This window comes from Lycorma delicatula, chromosome 1 (assembly GCF_047948215.1).
Source record: "Lycorma delicatula isolate Av1 chromosome 1, ASM4794821v1, whole genome shotgun sequence".
NCBI classification, from domain to species: Eukaryota; Metazoa; Arthropoda; class Insecta; order Hemiptera; family Fulgoridae; genus Lycorma; species Lycorma delicatula.
Genome location: NC_134455.1, coordinates 323,657,823 through 323,670,765, shown reverse-complemented (window position 1 = coordinate 323,670,765; position 12,943 = coordinate 323,657,823).

The window sequence follows — 12,943 nt, the reverse complement described above, 5'->3', positions numbered from 1 at the left end:
GCCGAGAACTGTGCAAAACCAGGTGCAGAGTTATGTAACTCAGCTACTACATAGGAGGAAAATTATTAAAATTTTTAAGCCCTTACCTTTATTAATTTCTTGGATTCGCTTCGACCTACTTTTGAAAAGTTTCATTTTACGTTCTTGCTTGTGGAATCCCATGGCTCGCGGATTTTCTTACAAATTTTAATCGCTATCCGAGACTTTACATAAGGTAGTAGTCTCTTTTCTTTTTTACTTCTTTGTACGAAGTAAAGGAAGTATTGTGATCGTTTTCAGATTTCAACGAAAATATCCATTTTGTACATCCCTGAATCCATGTTGACTAGTTTCGGCGTGACGTCTGTACGTAAATATGCATTTCCCAACTCAAAAACTGTTAACCGAAGGGTGTTGAAATTTTGTATTTAGGACTGTTGTAACATCTAGTTGTGCAATCGACTGAACGAAAAGTGTCCAAAATCCAAAACAATTTGGATTTTCAACTTTTTCTTAACTGCAGTAATAAGCCCTCATTGACAGCTTTTCAACGATATATCATAAGTGGTACTTATTTTCATTGGTTCCGGAGTTATAGAGAAATAAAATTTTAATTAATGGAAATATTTGGTTCTTACAAGGGGAAGGCACATCTGTTCAAATCCGAGTTTATCTCCTTTTTTAACTTTTTTTTTAATTTATATATATTGCTTTATTAATAATTATTAACCTCTGGTTGTAAAAAAAGTTTTACAATAAATAATAATTCAATAACAATAAAAAAAATCAGAAGTTAATGAAATAAAATTTTATGTACTTTTTATTAAAAAAAAAATGAGTATATGTAATTTAATAGGCGTACTAAGAAGTTGTGTGGTGTCCATTTCAGATTTTTTTGTAATGGGATGGCAAATTTTGTACGGTATTAAAATGTTGGCTTTATGATTGACAGGATTTTAAAGGACAAAAAACTTTTTTCTCATCTATTTAATTTAGGGTCTGGAGTACTTAACACTAACCAGAAATGTATATGCCTCCTAGAAGATATTGAATTATGTAAAAAAAATTATTCTACTACGAGTAAAATTTTGAAATATGGAACTCATGGCGACCGTATCTCCCCACATCCATGATAAATTGTAAAAATAAAATTTCATCAGTGACCTATATTCAGAATACACCGTATAAAATTTCCAAAGAATCGGTTCGTCAAATCTGAAGTTGTTATAAACAAATTTCTAACGAGAAAAAAACAAAATTAACGAAACAAAAAACAAAATAACTACGTTTAATATCCCCCATTCCTAAATTAAATTACCTATATGCATAACCAAAGTGACATACTAATGCAGTAGAATGAATCATCTAATTAATAAAAGACTGTGATTTCAATCTAGAAAAAACAAAATATAAAAAAGTATTTTTGCCCCATATTTCTACGGAAGTTTCATAAAACCGAAAACTACGAGAAAGTATCTTAGCTAACACCTTACAAGCAAAGATATTTTCATTTTGTAAAAAGTGTATTTAATCTGAGTAAAATTTTGTGATACGGGACCATGGGCTTTGTAGATCCCGACCCTCTTGACCTACTGTGACCAAAACTAAATGGCATCAGTGCCCCACAAACATTAATAATCTTGTCAAGTTTTAACCAAATCGGGTTTTCCAATGCCAAGTAAAAACCATTTATATATATATATATATATATATCCTGGAATTTTTTTATGATAAAATTATAGTTTTTTGATTAGAAGAGTCGTTAAGCGTCAAGATTTTCAAAAATCCTGACATGCAAAGTTTAACCCGATTAGCAAACTTTCCCTTATATAGAATGCTATATTATATATTATAGAATACTATACAGCATAACTATGCAGCAGGGAAAATAGAAAAAAAAAACACTGGAATCTAATGAACATGAAAAAATAAAGTAAGTTTAAACAAGATTACCTTTACAAATCGTACTGTATGCAAAAGAGCACATTAAATATAATGAAAGAAAAATACGATTCTTAATGTTCATGATGATAAACAAATCTTTCAAAACGCTTACGTGATTCTTAAAAATGGTTTATTTTTGCTCAGACGACTTTCCCACATTCCTTTGACGTGTGATATATATGAAATCGGTCAAATAAAATCCTTGTTCTTGGTTCTTGAACTGTATGTATCGAGTAATGTATACCTTTTGTTCCTCTGCGTTTCGTTTCTTAAAAAAAAACCCTGCTTAACAGCCCTTTATAATTTAAGGATAATAAATGATCCTAATAACATATCTGTGAAAGAATTTAATTTTCTGCTAAACATATCTTTCTTGTTTTGAAATGATTATTAAATACGAAATTTGTACTGCGTTTATGAATAAATATGATTTGAATTTTATCGATAACTTTTATACAGTTGTAGTATTAATAATTTATATTTATAATTCTATAATAATTCTATTCAAATTATCTCTAAATGTAAATCTTATTTATCATTGAAGTGTTTCACAACAGATATACGTTATCTTTTTGTAGACAGCTAAACATCGGTTTACTTTAAACAATAACTTGAAATAATTGCAAAGCATACGCAGTTAGAAAAAAAAAAATTATATTTGCAGGCAGAAGAGTGCAAAAGATGTTTTATGTAGAACATACCAACGTTACGACATTTAAAAAAAACTTTTAAAATTTAAATGTAACTAAATTAAAATCGTTAAGTGTAATATTAACATTTTTTAAATATTTTTAAAAAATTTTCAGGTAATTCTATCAACGACCAAATAAAAGAATTAGTAAAAAGAGAATTATTAATTAAATCTTTATGAGTTCTTTAAAGAAAAACAATGCTTTTGACTAATATATACGTTAACTAATATTCATGTTTATACAGTTAAAAAAGTGGTCGGGGAAAACCCTAGCCGGACTTGCGTGTTAAAAGTTTACAAGCAAATCAATTTTCTTACGTTTAAAAGATTAGTGTGAAAAAACGTATATAAAAAGCAAAGTAATCAGATGGTAAATATTGATTATTAAATATTGGTTATAGTCGTCTATTCCAGTTAAATGGTCTCTTTGTTCCTTTGTTAGTTCAACTTTGGGGTGAGGGTTGCAGTCTGTTTAATTTTAACAATGTAACTGCTGAACGAAATTGTTTATGATTTAGGGTAGTTAAAATTATTTTTTACAGTTTAAAAAAATACTGAAAAGTAGTTTTCATTGGCTTATTAACTTTTAAAACAGTCTTATTTATATGATGTCAAATCGTTCCCAGGTGTTTCTTAAAATATCTTTTTTTCATAATAATAATCTACTGGCTGAAACCGATTTAATTTTACATACAAGTATTATGAACATTTTATGAAACTGTCGAAATTTAATATATTTTTTAGTTTCAGGTTGAAACGTCAAAAGGTGGATTGACTGAACGAAAATAAGACAAGTAACATTTTTATCAGTTTACTCCGCCGGGTAAATTTTCCTAACGTGAATATCACCGTCGTAAAAAAAGATAAATAGAACCAAGAATAAAATTTCGTTTGATGGTCTAGAAATGTATATTTTTCTGTCATTTATTATAAAAATTATTTATTATTGTCTTAATAATAATAATAATTTCAATAAAATCGCGTTAGCTGCAGCGAAATAGTTTACGTGAATAGTACAGTACTAGCTAAATATAACTCGATAGATAAAAAGTAATCTTGATCCGAGGCAACATTCCATGCAAACATATCCTTTAGTTTTAAAAGTGTTGCTTTTCAAGGAACGCTTCACGGACAGAAATATACAAACATTGTACAGAGTCAAACCAAAACATTTCTGCAAAAACTTCAGATTTATGACGTAATCACTGTTTCAAATCGTTTGTGACTTATCGCTACCGTTTCTGTACATTGAAGTACAATAATATCTAATTTTTTTATTAATATGATCATAACTAATTTATAGGTAATGAGTTTAGGGAAATAATCGTAACGATTGTTAGTGACCATAGGTGATTCACAACGCTCAAAAATGACGTAGCCGTAATAAAAAATAACAAGGATCCCATGAAAGACTTACATGAAAAAATGAGCGTGAAGTAGTGTCCTACTGCTTTTTCAGTTAGCTAAATATAAAATATAATGTAGCCGCATATCAATGCCAAAATGTACAATAATCAGCTCTGAAAGAAACATTTTTACTCTACCAAAGTGAATGACTGTACAACAAACAATATCACTCAGAGAAAGTAACTCTAATCGACACCTATTACATATCATATTTGTCTTAAGCGGATAATATAATCTGGGAAAAATAATGTAAATCAAAAAATTATGTACTCTTTCTATTGTGAAATAGATATTATTCTGTAGTAACGGCTTATTTGATCGTAATTAAGTACCCACTTATTATGCTCAACTTCTACTAGCAGACTTATATACAACAGAGTATACAAAAAAAAATATCGGGGATTTACACATTTAATATTTCTTAACTTTGACTTACATAAATGAGTAACAAGTAAAATGAAAGCGTATCTTACAATTTCTCCCTACAAGTCTTCAATGCGAGCATCCTGACCCTTGTAGGGAAAATACCCACCTGTGAGGATCTCGGTCGCCACACTATCGCCCCTTCCATTCCTAGTCTGATGGGCTTCGCCGGAAGTTGTCTTTTAGACCCAGTAAACCCGATAACACATCACAGTCACATCGTAGTTTGGTCTCTGTCAGGATACCACTAATGCAAATGCCTCTGCAGATATTTCCATAAGTGAATTTACACAACTTTTTATTGCCTTCGTGTGGCTTCCCCCAACCACAACCACCTACCATAACTTACAATCTTCAACTATCAAATTAACCGATTCGCGGAAGCTCAATCCCCGCATCTTCCTTTAATACCGAAGGTTTTACCCAAAAAAATGTCCATTTCTAACCACTTAAACTATACACTCAGATCATTACTGAGTCTTTAAACAACAAAAATACTATTCTCATACCAACAAAACAAGTGTTAATAGCAAAATTACAATTTTATCCTACAACTCAATTTATTCAAAGCTCTCTTGATTAACTCAAAGATCAAGAAAAAAATTCACAAATTAATAAATTTCTAATGAAAACATACCCTATCTCTCTCTGCCCTGGTCTGCTTTCGGAAGCAATGTCAATTCCTACATCCTCCCATACCGCAGCTCCATCACAAAGTTCTCCACACATCCACACTCATCCTAACAGCGAGTATTTCAGCTAATCGGGGCTCGATGTCAAAACTCCTATTGGTGAAGTAAGCACCTAGGCGGACCCCCTAGCCACCCAGGTTGCTCTTTTATCTACACATCCACAACAACATCAGACCCCCTCAACCATGATTCATATAGCTAGGAATCTCAGGAAACCAGCAACTGTGTTCCATTCCCTTTCGGTTTCCCAATTAACTTGGTAATTAAAACCAGAATTAATCCTCGCAAGCTCTCTAACTGCTTTGGTATGTTCAGCTTCATACCTAGGGCAGACATATAAGACATGGCGCATATCATCAACGGCAGCCTGAATTAATCAAACCAAATCTGGGCATCCTATCTCGAAAAGCAACATGTCCAGAAAGAAACTGTGTAATATCCCGTTTGGGGGAAATCCACCTAACAGCCTGCATACTTGTCACATCAGGAAAAATTCCATGCGTGTAACGGCCATGGGACGATTCAGTCTACCTGAGCTACCACAGACGACCTTGGTTTTTCTATTTGTTTTATGCGCCCAGAGGTAAGTTGGCCTACCTTTTTGGCTTCTTAAAATATTTGTCACTCAGTTGCAAGGATATCAATGGGTCTAATAGAAATTACAAATTTTATATATAAATACTGCTATCTATTATCTATTAAGCTCAATTAGAAATTAATATAAATAACAAGGATTGTCTCTAGAGAGACAGTCATGCAAGAACTAATCATAGATAACGGTAGAAACGCTTGGCTCTCAGCAAAATATTCCAATAACATTTGTACCTCATTCGATGAGCCCAGACAAGTGCAGCAAACAGCATTATAGCTTCACATATTCTCTTATATAGAACCCGCATTCCCAGTTGGGGTGAACTGTCTCCGAACACCGAAGAAAGCATTTCGAGCCTTTTTAGCAGCATATTGAAAGTGCTCCTAGAATCGAAGATTTTTCATCAAGGATAACAACTAGATGCTTTTGCAGCGGGACATACCTTATTCGATGATCTGCCACTGATACACGAGTTCGTCGTGTAATAGCCAGTCTGCTCTTGAGCAAATCAATCGTTGTTTTCTCTAGGCAAACACCATCTTACGTTGCAAACACCACAACTGGAGTATCTTGCAAGCCTATGCTGCTCTGAATTCGAACTCATTCCTCGAATCTCCTTTAACCAGCAAAAGCTCATCGTCCGCATACGCGTTGTAGCGGCATCCACTGAGTAACCTCAACCATATCAATGAATCGAATTTAACAACCCAGAACAGGAGTCACAAGTTTAATGCGAGCATCTTTCGTCATTGCGACACTCATCCAACCGATAGGAGAGACGTCATTCAACCATCCCAAACAGAGTTATGCCAGTGACGAGGAGCACCTTGTTTAGCCAAATAAAATTCTCTGTTTCATCTTGCAGTTGAGGAAAGATAGTACGCAGCATATCCAAATAAGTAACTCCTATTACGCTTTTTTCAGCGAAAAAGCACGGCCGTCGGGATTTTGTACAAAAAAAAAATTAATTAAAAAGAGGAGTCCCTTTCGCAATGAAAGATTTTATTTAGATTGTTAACTCATCAATAATCACAATCAAGAAAGTTCACTTTTCAATATATCGATTGCGAAGTCGGTAGTCTTCAGTGTCTATAAAGGTTGTAAACGGTATGGACGCATTTATAAGCGTTTCCTTAAGACACATTCCACACTGTCATCACTCGCAATGCTAGTCTCGGCCTGCCTTCCTAACAGTCTTTTTAGGACTACGCAGGTAAGAGACTCCCTGACACGTTCAACATTTTCTTCAGACACTCTTGGTCGTCCAGTACTCTTTCCTTTTACAAACATCGGGTCTTTTCAAACTGACCATGATATCGACGAATGTTATTGTCACTTGGAGGATTACAATTAAACTTTCTACGCACGATGAACTTTATCTACCGATTCACACTTAGCAAATTTCAAAACACAGATGGTTTTATGTTCAAAAATCGCCATCTTTACTAGCGGCACTATCAATCGGAAAGGTAATGAATCAATCTACGGCCATGCATGCAACTAAAACTGTTCTTTTTCCTCATTGATTTTAGCCTTAAATCAACATATTTCATATAAACATAAAACAAAATAAAACCCTGATATTATTTTTTTTTACACCCGGTGTGTTGAAAACCGATTTGAAAAATATCGATACTGTCATCAGCTGTAAAGAAAAACACACACATCTATGTAGCTTTTCTTTGCATATTAGCTTGCTATTAGCCGATTAAGCTGCAAGAAACACTACTGATAAGTATAGAAGTACTACAGGTAAAAATTTCAATTTCTTTTCTCTTTAGAAGACTTCACCGCTCCTGGATAATAATAATTCATGCGACATACGGACAAATGCGTATGACAAAATTAATTACCTCTATTTCACCTCTATTAATATTAGGACCGAAAACTAACAATCTGTGATTTTTTTATTGTTATTTTATATGATCGACTAGTTATGGAAAATAAATAGTTATTTCAAGTGAAATAATTCTTTAAAGTTAAAACTGAGAAAAATTATCGTGCCAAATTCTTTGAAATATTTATTCTATTTAGACTAGTGATGCAAATAATACCTGAAAGATAAATTAAATGACATAATGAAAGTCATTTTTTCCAGAAACTTATAGATTTTATAACAATAGAATTCAATAATAAGTAAAAGAAGTTAATATAATAGTATAAAAACTGTAAACGTAGTTAGTTAAATATTTAAGTAATAACTACATAGTTAAAAAACTATATTATAAATAGAAAAAACCTATAAATAATGCTTGATGGTTTTATAAATGTACTATGTAGTTAATGTCCTCTCTTTCGCTGTCATACACTTTCTTTATTTTTATATATATACATAATTTATCCGTAGCAGTCTTACTTATTGAGCCTAAAACAAGCTGTCCTGAGAAATATTCGGCTAAACCTCAATTCAGGTTAAAAAAAAATTCGTTATATTCATTAATACCCTTACTAAGATTAATGCAGAACCAAGTAATTTTTCCGGTTCTATTTGAACTGTATTACGCTATATATGTTTTTTTTTAATCTGAGACCTACGTGAATATGAACCAAGAAATGAAATTTTATGAGGGCGTTCTTTGACGGAGATTGATGGAAAAAAAATTAGTTTTTTTCTAATTTAAATTTTAGTCCCCTCATTTTGGAAAATGCGATTTTTTTATGTGTACGTTGTGAAAAGACTGAAAGTACAGCTAAAAAAATTAAAAATATATCTTTAAATCTGTTCTTATTCTTTTTTGTTTTAATTACATCATTCAACGACGATTATAAAACTCCGTTTCTATTTAAAAAAAAAAAAAAACGCCTCGTGTTCTAAGTAATGTTTACCATTCTGTATGTTTTTATCTAAAATATACAGAATGGTAGACTATGTTTTTATCTATATAGTAATTTATTTTAGTGGTGTATAAAGGCATTATAAAATATATTCATTGTATTCTTAAATGAATGCCGTACTCTGTATGTAACATGTAAAAACGTTTTACTCCGAAATACAATCTTGATTGCTTATTCGGTATCAAGCAGTTAGATATCGTCGATTGCCATAATTAAATAAACAGTCGTAGGCAGTCATCATTAGATAATAACAAAAGTCAAGACATTAACAAAAATGGCACAGCCGTTATCAAGAATAACAAGATAAAAAATATAATATGGAAAATTGTTGACTGAAATGGTTTATATTTCAGTCTTCCCTTCTTAACTGAGAAATTGTGTATTTATTGTTTATTGGGCCCATCCAACCCACCAAATGCATATTATTTTTAATTAAATATTTAATTAAAAAATTGACACCTTTACTCTGTTTACTCAGAAACTGGCTGGTTATAAATGGGATAATCTGAGTATAAATAACTATTAATTAATCGATAATTTTCCATCGAAAAATAATAATTCGTATTACGTTGTACATTGAGTCGACTCGGTAAAATAGTTACGATATTCCACTTCAGAAAATTAATTTCGTGATAAATGGTGAATGAGATAAAAATATCAACATCTAAGAAATCAAAAATTAATTTTAACATAGTAAAGTGTTAAAGTTTACGAGATTTACTAATCAAATCATGTTCTTGTTTTTTTTTTATTCGTTAAAATATATATTAACAGATAATTAATTAAAATTGTCTCGTAAAAATAATATAAAGGCTTTTCTGTTCATTTCTCAAGCGAAAACTGGAATCCTGAGCCCTCAGATTTTGAAGTTCATTTTTCATAACAATCAGGGATGTTCATCATCCTTAATCGATTATTTACGAAACTACAATTTGAAGAAATTCCTGAAGAATTTTGTCGATTATAAACGTTAAGGTATTATTTTAACACTAATTTACGGTTTAGATACGCCGTTATCTTTATTTAGTTCTGCTTTTTACCGAATATGGCAAGCTTAAAGCAATGCAAGTTTCTATTTACATACCTATTCAAAATATGATTCAGTACTCTAATTTTATGTAATACTTCATTTTATCTTAACTAACGACTCTGAACAAACCGATAAGATAAATTTAAAACAGCCGGTAAGTTTTTAAGTAACATTTATCCTGCTTGTAAAGTACTTAAGAGTACATTAGATTACTTAATAAATTTATTAAAAATTTTATTCTGCATAATAATTCATAAGTACTTAAAAAGATTTCAAAATTTATCAATAAACTGTATTATCTAACGGGATTAAATAATTATAAGTCGATAATCTAATAAGTTCCCTACTTCACGAGTACCTAATCGAATTTGAAATATTAAATAGAGGTGGATTTTATCCGATCGGGGCGTCGGCAGAAATTCAATGATCCGTAACTAATATGAAACCTAAATACAGTTTACAGTGAATTATCAGGTGATTTGTATGGGCGTTGTACACTATTTCAATATACAGTATATTCATGCTTTCAAAAATTACATTTCATCCACGTTTATGTGACAACTGTTCTCTCTTTGAATCCTTTCTGTGTAATCAATATAAATCACTCTCTGAGATTTAAATAAGTAATTGTACCTAAGAACGGGACGCTATGTCATATATTTCTAACTTTTTAGTTATTAGTTTTTTTTCCAGTAATACAATTTGTGATTAATTTATCGAGGATGTAACCCAACTTTTTTATAGAATACATAATAATTTCAAACGGTGAAACGCCCAACAATTCTATTAGTTCATTTTATTTATACCATTTTCCTACATTTACACTTTTAAGCAACTTTTTATACCACATATTATACAATAAAAGTTTATAAATAATTTAAATGATCGAATTTAAAATAATAATCTTCAAAAATTCTTTTAAAAATTATTAATAATCTGCAGTAACTTTAAGTTAACTAGAACACTGGTAATGTAAATATTACTGCTTAAACAAGTTAAACCGCCTCATGAATTTATTATTATATTAGAAAAATCTGATGTAGACACCACATGATTTCCTTTACCCCTATTAAATTACACATATTTTTTATTACATTTTTTCATATTTTTTTGTTATTATTGAACTATTATTTATTGCAATTTTTTTTTTACAATCAGAAGTTAATTATTACTAAATCAATATATTTAAATAAAAAAAAGTTAAAAAAAGGAGATGAAGTCGGATTTGAACCGATGCCCATTGTAAGATCCAAAAATATCATTAATAAACATTTTATTTGGCTATAACCCTGGAACAAATGAAAATAAGTACCACTTATGACATATCGCTGAAAATTTCTCAATGAGGGCTTATTACTGCAATTAAGAAAAAGTTCTATTGTTTTGGATTTTGGGCTTTTTTGGATAGTTTTGGTCCAGTCGATTGTAATCAAAAGGGGAGGTGCACAACTCTGTTACAACAGTCCTAATTCCAAGATTTCAACATTTTACGGCTAATCGTTTTTGAGTTATGCGAGATACGTACCTACAGACGTCACGCCGAAACTAGTCAAAATTGGACACCACTACTGGTCAAAATGGATATTTCTGTTGAAATCTGAAAACCGAAATTTTTCGTGATTACATTACTTCTTTGTACGAAAATAATAACAATAAACGGTTCAATTCGTCCAGGCATTTTTTTATGTTGTATGAAATATAGTGTAAACTAAAGTGTATTTTCATAAAACGCGATTATATAATAAAATGATTAAAGTTTTGTTTATTAAAAAATGATTACAAATTTTATCAGATTTATACAAAACTGCACACTGTTTTTTTTTGTTTTTTTTTTTATAAACTACATATTTTTAAGTTTATTTTCTTAATATTTTACTGATAACGGAATCGTGTAACTACATAAGTCAAATTTTCTGTATTAAATTCTTAATCGACTACTTCCAAAATGCAGATTAGACACCGGAAAGTAATGCGGGATCGTCCAGCTAGGTCGCCGAAGGGTTATTTAATGTTTAATCATTTTTCTATAATCGGAATCTGATATAACGAAAGCTGTTAGAGATATCAAAACTAAGAAATCATTTTGAGTTAAGAACCGACAATTTTTACTTTTAATAAAGTTATTAGTAAGTGTGTTCATTTTAATTACGATGTAGTACTCCAATAAACTCTTGCATAGTATTGCAATAAATCGGAAAAAATTATCTCCAAATTTATTGTTTCTTTGTAAATAAGTTTGGATGAATTTTTAATATTTGATAGGTGTTTGCGTATTAGAAGTCGAGAGTTCTAAGGTTCAAATTCCAGTAAAGGCAGCTACTTTTATACGGATTTGAATACTAGATCGTTGATACCGGTGTTCTTTGGAAGTTGAGTTTCAATTAACCACACGTCTAAGGAATGATTGACCTGAGACTATACAACACTATACTTCATTTACATTCATACATATCATCCTCATTAATCCTCTGAAGTATTACCAGTGGTGGTTCCAGAGGCTAAACAGAAAAAAAAGGTGTTGCGTAATTTCCAGACTACAAATGAAATTCGTTTCACTTTACAGTTGTTCCGATCACGATATTTCTGCATAGAACTTTTAACATTCGGTTCAGCTCATCGAGAACTAGAATCGTGTTAGTTTTGGTCAGTTTACTGGAGCAATTTTTAAGTAATATAAATATTTCTAATTATTTAAAATAGTCTCAGGTAACATGAAAATATCATCAAAAGATCGACAAATAAATCGTATTAAAAAGAAAACGTTTTGTTAAAAACTACCCTCTATAGTAAGTTAGTTTTTGCTCAATTCGAACGATTGGATAAATCGCCTAATTTTATTCATAAAAAATTGCGAATACACTTTATTTATATTCATTATTAACATAATTAATCTATTTAAGAACTTGTCATATTTATATTAACGTGTTGACTTCCTTGAATATAATTTATTTTTTAAAATGAGAGCGATTTTTTTTTCTCACGTACGATTCATTCATATTAAGAGTCTACAATTTTAGTTAAACATATAAAAAACCGTCAAGGTATAATTAAGAGTGTTTCGTAAAATAAAACTCTTATTAACTGTTACTCCATACTACAATTTTTTTCTCATTAAAATTACCCGAGCAGAACTTATTATTTTTTGTGGTCGATTAATTTGTATAAAACCTTCACGTTACATGGATACATAAATAGTCGACCACAGTAGCTACAATCGATTACCACAGAGTGAAATCAATTAATTTTAATACGGATTGCATTGAAAATGTTATTTTTCTAATCTTCGGTAATTTAAAAAAGAATGTATAATAACAGAAATCAGAACGGGTGCCAAAAATAATAAAACCATT